This window comes from Borostomias antarcticus, assembly GCF_949987555.1.
Source record: "Borostomias antarcticus genome assembly, chromosome: 12".
Lineage (NCBI taxonomy): Eukaryota > Metazoa > Chordata > Actinopteri > Stomiiformes > Stomiidae > Borostomias > Borostomias antarcticus.
Genome location: NC_140245.1, coordinates 17,291,753 through 17,301,752, shown reverse-complemented (window position 1 = coordinate 17,301,752; position 10,000 = coordinate 17,291,753). Strand labels below are relative to the sequence as shown.

At 48.4% G+C, this 10,000-nt stretch overlaps 1 pseudogene across 1 annotated transcript in view; it reads left to right on the top strand.

Annotated features, from left to right (window-relative positions):
• LOC311315756 overlaps positions 1 to 7,024 on the top strand; it is a 9,922-nt pseudogene extending 2,898 nt beyond the window's left edge. The window contains exons 3-4 of the transcript in view: positions 5,719 to 5,808; positions 6,903 to 7,024. The product of the transcript in view is annotated as an uncharacterized misc_RNA (transcript). The remainder of the gene's footprint in view (positions 1 to 5,718; positions 5,809 to 6,902) is intronic.
• Positions 7,025 to 10,000: the final 2,976 nt, after the last annotated feature.

Here is a 10,000-nt window from a genome sequence, read left to right as displayed (position 1 = left end):
GGTGACATGGGCATGAGTCCTCTGTGGCAAATCAATCAGACAGCTGGAGAGCTCTGGAATATGTAGGGGTGGGACCTATGCCCACCTCCCTTGTTCTCTGTAAAGCGCATTGTGTTGCCTCTGTGTATGAAATGCGCTATACAAATAAAGCTTTGATTGATTGATTGATTGGTTGGTTGATTGATTAATTGATTAATCAATTAATTGATTGATTGAGAAGGGCCTGGCCCACTGACACCCCCATGTTCAGACTGCTAGAGAAGGGCCTGGCCCCATGTTCAGCCTCTCTAAATGAACTACACACCACAAATACACCCACAGTCATGCTGATGCTCAATTATTTGCATTCTCCTTGTCAAATAAAAGTTTATACAGTACATAAATTAACAAACTCTGATATTTAGTACTTGCAGTAATGTGTTGCATGCGTAGGTCTACACTACACCAACTAGCCAGCTAATATCTCCTCTGAGGGCAGCAGGAGTATTGAGCAGCACCCCCACCTGAGGGCCTGTTAGCAGACCTGTTCCACTAGCAGAGTCTGAAGCCTGTTAAAAACACAGCAAGATCTGGGCCGCATTTCCCAGTTACGATGTGCCTTAGCGATCTATGACACTTATGGTATACCTTGGCGAAGGACAGTTTTTCCTACAAGTGTTTCCCAGACCTCCTTTCCTTAGTGGGCGTCTTAAGATACATCGTAAGGTAAATCGTTAGTAGAGCAGTCCCTTGTTGATGACGTTTTCAAGGGTTCTCAATCATTTTGATTTTACGCCAATCTAATATTAACAAAAAGGAAGCTATGCCTACTAAAGCTCATCTGCTAAACTATTTACTGTAAGAGTAAGGGCGAGACCTCGTGAGTTCCAATTCATACATTATAGTCTACAAAACCTCCTACCATCTACCTCCTCAGGATGACATACAGTACCACCCATTATGTTATGTTCAATTAATGGGTAGCGCATCCTGTCAGGTAGGAAATGATGAAAAGCATTTCGAAATTTCCTACATGACAGAATACGCTACTCATGAATTAAACACAAAATTGTTTTAATGCAGCCATGATGTATACACGAAGCACAAGTTGGCTGTGACACTAAATAGAAGGGGACCTTAAATAATTACCTGTGTCTACCCTACTATGGGTCTAGAAGGCCTCACTGGATAAATCAATTCGCCTAATATCTGTCGGTATCCTATATAGTGGTGAGGTAGCCTACAGACAGACAGAACAGCCATGCCATCAAATTGCTCCTTTTACATAAGAAAATGTTGCTCCTTTACATAAGAAAATGTGGAATTTATATTATGGATAGTCCCTATATTTTATTTGGCTCAATACAATTTTAAAAGACAACATTCCCATGATTTGTTGTAGGCTACAAAAACATTGTTTTCATCATAATTGACATAACGTTTATTATTGCAGGTAGAGTAGATAGATGTGCGCTATATTGCAACTCTCCTTTTTAAAAGTATAATTTTGCTCTAATCGGGCTAAAACTATATCGGGATGAACGGAGCGCATCGCTAAGGGACAGCTTACGATGGGTTCAGACCACCCTTAAGAAAGTATCCCTTGGGTAAGGTAAACCTTAGCCCAAGAAGGCTCTGGGAAACGATGCGCCACCTAGAGGGAGAGCTTACGACGTATCTTACGATGAACTTAGCGCTACGATGGCTCTGGGAAACAAGGCCCAGTCCTTTTCCACAGGCAGACAACACTTGCATATCCTTCAGAGCAAGTTACAGTTTCTCTACGTACTGCAGTCGTTGACGCCAAGATCTCTCTTACTTTCTTTTCTCCTCTCCTTCCTCACCCCTCCTCCCTCCCTCCCTTCCTGTGCCCTCCACTCCTCCCTCCCTCCCTCACTCCTCCCTTCCGTACCCTCTTCTCTGTTGTGGAGAGGTTTCCCTGCAGGACTGGAGAACAGGGACAAGAGAAGCCAGAGGAGGAGAGGGAGAGAGGAGAGGGAGGAACTCTTTACATTTTCACTGAGGGCTGGCTAACAGCCATGAGGCCCCTTCACCAGGCAGTCATGGAGAGAGAGAGAGAGAGAGAGAGAGAGAAAGAGAGAGAGAGAGAGAGAGAGAGAGAGAGGGAGGGAGGAGAGAGGGAGAGAGAGGGGAGAGAGAGGGAGAGGAGAGAGAGAGGGAGAGAGGCGAGAGAAAGGAGAGAGAGAGGGAGAGAGAGGGAGGGAGAGGGGTGAGGGAGGATAGGGAGAATGGTAGGAGGAAGGTACAAGTTAATATTCTGAGCGACTCTCAAGCCTGCTGTCACCATGGCTAAGGAGAGGGGAGGAGGTGGGAGAGTGTGTGTGCTCATGTGCTTATTTGTGTGTGTGTGTGTGTGTGTGTGTGGGGTGGGGGGAAGGTGCGGGGGGGGGGGCGGATGTGTGTAAGGGGTGGGGCTTGTTTGAGACCTGTAAACTCTGTATTCATGGCAGCTCATGACTTCAGGGACATGAATAAAAGGCAGGAAAACTGGATGATCAGGATGAGCTCCTCAGGTGAAGTTTTACAGCTGCTACCCCCCCACCCCCACCCCACACACACACACACGCGCGCACACACACACAACAAGGGCACTACTGTTGCTGGGTGGACAGGTGTGTCCCCCCCGCACCCCCCAGCTCCAGACACACGGCAGCCATCTTGGATCCGTCCTGTGTCTAGTTCCCTTTGGCCCTCCTCTGATCCCAGAGCCTCTGAAGAAACCAGCCCCATGTTGGCTCAGCGTGAGGGAACCTCCCCCTAGTCTGGACGAACCCGAGGGGGGAAGGGGGGGGAGGGAGGGGGAGAGGAGAGGGGGGAGAGAAGGGGGGGGGGGGGGGGTGAGAGAGGGGGGGGGGGAGAGGGGGAGAGGAGGAGAGTGGGAGAGGGGAAGAGGAGGAGAGGAGGAGAGGGGGAGAGGAGGAGAGGGGGAGAGTGTACAGAACAAGGCAGCTATCCTGCAGGAAGGGACATATGGACAAACACAGCTGCCACTTGTTCAAGACCCAGCCTCTACTGACCACGGCTGACTAATACTGACCACTACTACTGACCACTACTACTGACCACTACTGAATAATACTGACCACTGCAGACTAATACTGACCACTACTACTGACCACTACTACTGACCACTACTGAATAATACTGACCACTACTACTGACCACTACTATTGACCACGGCTGACTAATACTGACCACTACTACTGACCACTAGTACTGACCACTACTGAATAATACTGACCACTACTACTGACCACTACTACTGACCACTACTACTGACCACTACTAACTAGTTCTGACCACTACTATTGACCACGGCTGAATAATACTGACCACTAGTACTGACCACTACTGAATAATACTGACCACTAGTACTGACCACTACTGACTAATACTGACCACTACTACTGACCACTAGTACTGACCACTACTAATGACCACGGCTGACTAATACTGACCACTAGTACTGACCACTACTGAATAATACTGACCACTAGTACTGACCACTACTGAATAATACTGACCACTGCAGACTAATACTGACCACTACTACTGACCACTACTAACTAGTTCTGACCACTACTATTGACCATGGCTGACTAATACTGACCACTACTGACTAATTCTGACCACTACTGACTAATACTGACCACCAGTACTGACCACTACTGACTAATTCTGACCACTACTGACTAATACTGACCACCAGTACTGACCACTACTGACTAATACTGACCACTGCAGAATACTAATACTGACCACCAGTATTGACCACTGCTGACTTATACTGACCAGTACTGACCACTAGAGCTGAGCTGAGCTACAGGACTCTGGTTCCTCCAGCGATCGACAGGACCACAGGAAGAGAGAGATGGAGCTGGAGAGAGAGATGGAGAGGAAGAGAGAGATGGAGATGGAGAGAGAGATGGAAGATGGAGGGATGGGTTAGGATGCCAGGAGAGAGAGAGAGGGGCGGGCGGGGGGACCCTCCATTTTTACTGGTGACAGCTACTGCTGAATGTCGGGACCCAGAGCTTCCTTACTGTACACACTGTACACAATAAGTAATACTCAGTACTACGGTAGTAATACTCCGTACTATGATAGCAGTACACAATATACTGTTAGTAATACACAATGCTATGTAGTAATACTCAGTATTATGATAGTAATACACTAGTAATACACAATACTTTGGTAGTAATACACAGTACTATGATAGCAGTACACAATATACTGTTAGTAATACACAATGCTATGTAGTAATACTCAGTATTATGATAGTAATACACTAGTAATACACAATACTTTGGTAGTAATACACAGTACTATGGTAGTAATACACAGTACTATGGTAGTAATACACAGTACTATGATAGTAATACACAGTACTATGGTAGTAATACACAGTACTATGGTAGTAATACACAGTACTATGGTAGTAATACACAGTACTATGGTAGTAATACACAGTACTATGATAGTAATACGGAGTACTGGGACACAGCCAGACCTGCCAGCTCCATGTCCTGAAAGCAGCTTAAGATCTAGACCACTCCATTTACCATGATCCTCCCCTTCTTCTGATTGATTGATTGATTGTTTGATTCTGCTCAACCGTCACATAAAACACAGACACACAGACACACAGACACACAGACACACAGACACACAGACACACACAGACACACACACACACACACACACACACACACACACACACACACACACACACACACACACACACACACACACAGAAACTATAAGCCTAGTACACAAGCTAAGCCTAGTACACAAGCTACTCTAAGAGAGAAGGATTTAGTGTGTTAGCATGTTGTTGGGGAGGTTTGGCTATGGGTTTGAGTCCCGGCCCCTTCTCTTGGTTGTGAACCCCTGACTCTGTGTGGAGAAAGCAGTAATCTGCCTAATGTTGACCACAGGATTACTGGGATTACTCTCTGAGCCACAACCAGGCCTAGCCAAGGGACCTGGGAGACACACACACACACACGCGCGCGCGCGCACACACACACACACACACACACACACTCACTCACACCAAGGGTAAACAATAAACACAAAGGGTAAAAAACAGTAAACATGGAAACCGGAGAAGGGGGCAGAAATAACAACTGTTGAAACTAATTAGAACAGCGTGTTTCACACACCATCCTTCCAGTCCAACACCATCCCTCCAGCCCGCTGTTCCATGGGGGTGTGTGTGTGTGTGTGTAAGTGGTGACAGGTGACAAACTGAAGGGGTTTTAAAGCACCTGGGGGGCAGTCGTCATCAGAGCTAAAGACAAAATCACACAAGAGGCTTTTTAAACTTGAATAAGACCATGTTTAGACCATGTTTAGACCATGTTAGACCATGTTTAGACCAAGGCTACTGGAGAACACGGCCAAGGCTGTCTGCTGCACTACTGTCATCTACTCAACACTTGGCTCTCTTTAACTCCATTCTCCTCTCCTCCTCCCTCCACCCCCCTCCTCTCTCTCTCTCCCCTCCCCTCCTCTCTCTCCCTCCCCTCCCCTCCTCTCTCCCTCCTCTCTCTCCCTCCCCTCTCCCTCCTCTCTCTCCCTCCCCTCCTCTCTCCCTCCCTCCCGTCCTCTCTCCCTCCCCTCCCCTCCTCTCCCTTCCTCCCCTCCCCTCCTCTCTCTCCTCCTCTCTCTCTCTCCCTCCCCTCCTCTCTCACTCCCTCTCGTCTCTGTTAGGCTCTGAGCTGCAGGTCTGGTCCAGCTGGTCCTGTTCGCAGGCCGTCGGCTCCTCAGTGAAAGCTGCTCCGGAGGTCAAGAGGTCAAGAGGTCAACATTCACAGCCCTGCTACTGTCATTCCTCAACCTTTACACAAGCAATCCTCCTCTCCTCTCCAATCCTCCTCTCCTCTCCAATCCTCCTCTCCTCTCCAATCCTCCTCTCCTCTCCAATCCTCCTCTCTCTCCTCTCCAATCCTCCTCTCCTCTCCAATCCCCCCCCGGCCTTCCTCTTCCTCTCCCTCCCTCCTTCCCTCTCCTCGTCTCTCTTCTGTTAGGTCTGTGTGAGAGCAGCTCCAGACCAGAGTCAGGGTGAGACGGGTCAACACTCCTGACCCCGTCCCCCCTCACAGCTGTCCCCGTTTGTCCGTCCAGAGCAGCTGGTCAGAGTGGCGTGTAGCACCTGTCAGACTGATTAGACGCTCTTATTGGAGGACGTTTTGGAGGGTTAGGGTTAGCCGGGTTCTTGGGAGCAGCCGGTCGTCGTCGCACAGGAAGCTGTACGTCACATGACCAGAGCGTAGCTCCAGCTCCAGGAGAACCCTACAAGGTCAGAGGTCGTAGGGTCGTAAATTAGCAGGGTCATAGGCCTAGGCTGCAGAGCTATAGTAGGTCTCTCGCGCACACACCGCACGCACACGCGCGCACACGCGAACACACACGCACACACTACAGCTCAGGGTCTTGGTTAGCATGCAGATTACTGTACAGCGTATAGCAGCCCCAGGCTCCAGGCAGAGAGGGACGTAGTGGTAATCCAGAGGGGATTAAACAGGAGGTTACAGATCATAATACAACTGAACTATGTGGCTGTTCTATGAAATGTAAGACAACTTTGTTCAGGCATAGAGACGGGCCTCCCGGTCCTCCACACACCTCGCCATCTCATCGCTGGTCTCCGCTCGCCCACTCATCTTGATTATGTCCACGAATGTTTTAGTAGGATGTCCTCGCGACTTGTGTCCGCGCCATGAAGATGGCTCCCATAACACCATCTTGCTGACCGGAAGTGTGTATGCGTGTGTGGGTGTATGTGTGTGTGTGTGTGTGTACTAGGTACTGGTTATACTTTCCATATGCGCGAGTACATTACATTACATGACATATTACAGTACGCGAGGGTCCGCGTGAAATGTCCTCATCAGCCCGCTCGGCGTGGACGTCCCTCTACGCTGTGAGAACCAGCCGCCGCGTTCTCCACGCGGACTACAGGAGCAGCAGGAACAGAACAGAACAGCTGTCTGCCAACGTGTCCGTTTGGGAGTAGACCCCAGGCTTAAGGCACGCATGCGTGTGTATAACAACAGGATTAGGGTGACTTGTTTCCTGACGGCAATTTTCCATGCCAGGGGATCTACACACCAAAGCATGCGCATGCACACACACACACACACACACACACACACACACACACAGACGGAGTATAGTGATCAGTGTGGTGCAGCCTGGGTAATGGGGTACACAGCTGTACAAAGGTTAGGTGAGGCCTGAGAGTGGAAGAGTGTGTGTGTGTGTGTTTGTGTGTGTGTGAGTGTGTGTGTTGTGTGTGTGTGTGTGTGGGATACAGAGAAAGAGAGACTATCCTCACAGAGCAGATGCATAGCTATAAGTGGAATACTGGATGCTAAACTGGCTAGCCACCTGTCTATGAAGTTCTCTACTGTCTCTCTACCCTCGACTTCTCTACTGTAGCTAAAATATGTTTTCTAAACGAAGCCCCAGATGTAGTAACCTAGTATGAAAGTTATAAACGAGGCCCCAGATGTAGTAACCTAGTATGAAAGTTCACCCATGTCCTCTATTCTATGGCCCGCTGGTGGAGAACAACATGCAGGTCAGTTGAGAGGGAGCGTCACAGCTCGTTCAAGCTCAATTTCACAGTCCTTTCGACAGCCTTACTCAGTCGTGCTTGGTTCTTTACAGCAGAGCCCTCAGTCATGGAGTAGTGAGAACGTTCTAGAACTTCCTGGAATCTCTGCATAAAGGGGAGGTATTCAGGCAAGGGGAAGTGTGTTTTTGTGTGTGTTTTGTGCATGTTTGTGCATGTATTTGTGTGTGTGTTGTCTTGGCTGTGCCCTTTTCAGCCTTTCTCTTCCACTAAACACACCCTAAATTGTTTAGTTCTACAAGCAGCTCCGTTCACACTTCTGTAAGGAGAGAGAGAGAGAGAGAGAGAGAGAGAGAGAGAGAGAGAGAGAGAGAGAGAGAGAGAGAGGAGAGAGAGAGGAGCAGGTCTGGATTGGACTTTGCCAGTTTCTGTCCTTCTGACTGTCTGTCTGACCCGCTCCAAGCTGGTTATTTAGACTGTTTGAGGCCAGCTCCGCCAGGAGAGTTCATGTGTCAAATGATTCTCTCCCAGAGACTCTCCATTGTCCCAGGAACAAAGAAGCCATGTTTGCCAGCTTAGTTTATTATCTGGGGCATTGGGGGCTGTTAACTCAATGCCTTCCAACAACTATAGAAGCTTTTCACCTCTCTCTCTCTGGTTATGTCTTTCTCTGTCTCTATTACATCCCCCTCTCTCCCGTTCTGCCTCTATGGCTCTTTTTATCTGTATGAATACTACATGTTAGTAAGCGAACGTCATCAAATTTAGATTTCCCTGCATCTTGTGTTGCCTGGGCAACTTCCCTCTGGTGTAAAAGTATTCTGCAGTCACTATTCAAAGTGCACAGCATGGAAGAGTGCACATGACATAGAACTACAAGACACACACCAGCCTGTGTGTGTGTGTGTGTGTGTGTGTGTGTGTGTGTGTGTGTGTGTGTGTGTGTGTGTGTGTGTGTGTGTACACCCTTGTCACTTGTAAACACTTCAGGCCAAACAATTTCTGAAGTCAGCCGCATCAGTGAGAGTATCCAGAGCTGAGAGAGGAGCAGAGGCAGCGGCGGCTAGTTAGCCCAGCGCTAATGCTGCCGTTTCCAGTGGGTTTGGAGTACTACATAATCACCCATATCGTCCTCCACAAAAACCACAGCTCCATCCTCCCCCTCTACCCCACCCCCCCCCCCCCCTCCTAACTGGCGAGCTACACACTAGACAGGACACACATCACTAGCGTTAGCTAGCTAGCGTTCAGATGACTAATGTTAGCTAGCTAGCGATCAGATTACTAATGTTAGCTAGCTAGCATTCAGATGAGTAATGTTAGCTAGCTAGCATTCAGATGAGTAATGTTAGCTAGCTAGCATTCAGATGACTAAAGTTAGCTAATGCCGGGCTCAGACTACAGGATTTTTGGGCCGATTTTTCCCCGATTCACCCCTCTGGTCTGGAACGTTGGTCGGGGCCAATGATCGGCCCAGATTATCTTGTAATGTGAGGGGTTTACAGATCCAATCTTATACCTCCAGATCGGCTCGCAGACCCATCGGGCGGCCCCAATAATATAAAACATGTTTGATATTTAAGATTATTACGTCCCGACTTTACAAGTGAGACGGCGAGACCAGTGGTTCGTTGCTCCCTCGGGCACGATAAGATCCTGTAGTGTGTGCTGAGCCGTTATTTTCAAATCTTGCTGTGTGTGCTTGTTAGAGACGCGGAAGAAGAATATCTGTTAAGATTCTCCTTATGTGCGTGATGTAACCCGATTTCGAAATTGGTTAGGATTTTAAATATCCTGTAGTGTGAGCCCGGCATAACTAGCTTTGAGAACTAACCAACTGCCATAACCAGTTTGTGAGGCTACAGAGGGAGAGAGAGAGAGGTATACATACAGAAAGGGGGGAGTTAAGAGAGACATATCTAGAACACATATGACATGCTACAGGGCTGCAGAGTTTGACGAAAGATTTGGGGGTGCGATTTTTTCCCTTTGTCACAAGCAACCCCCCTCCCCCCCGGAGACGGCTGTCTAGAACAGCTAGAACACACATGCTAGGACAGCTAGAACACACATAACATGCTAGGACAGCTAGAACACACATTACATGCTAGAACAGCTAGAGCACACCCCGTATCTCTGGTTCATACAGCCTACACAGCCGTCATCATCGTGTGCTGAGTAAAACAAAACACTGTATGACAAAAGTTGTTTGCTTGTTGTGTATGTGTGTGTGTGGCTTTACTCCAGCTATTGCTGCTCGTGTGTCACGTTCCAGTCCTGCCTTGTCCAGGGAGCCAGAGATTCATCCTGACAGAAACATCACTAGCTCTCCCTCCTGTTACATACCTGCACTATACTAGCAGTCCCCACTGTTACACACTTGCACTATACTAGCAGTCCCCCCTGTTACACACT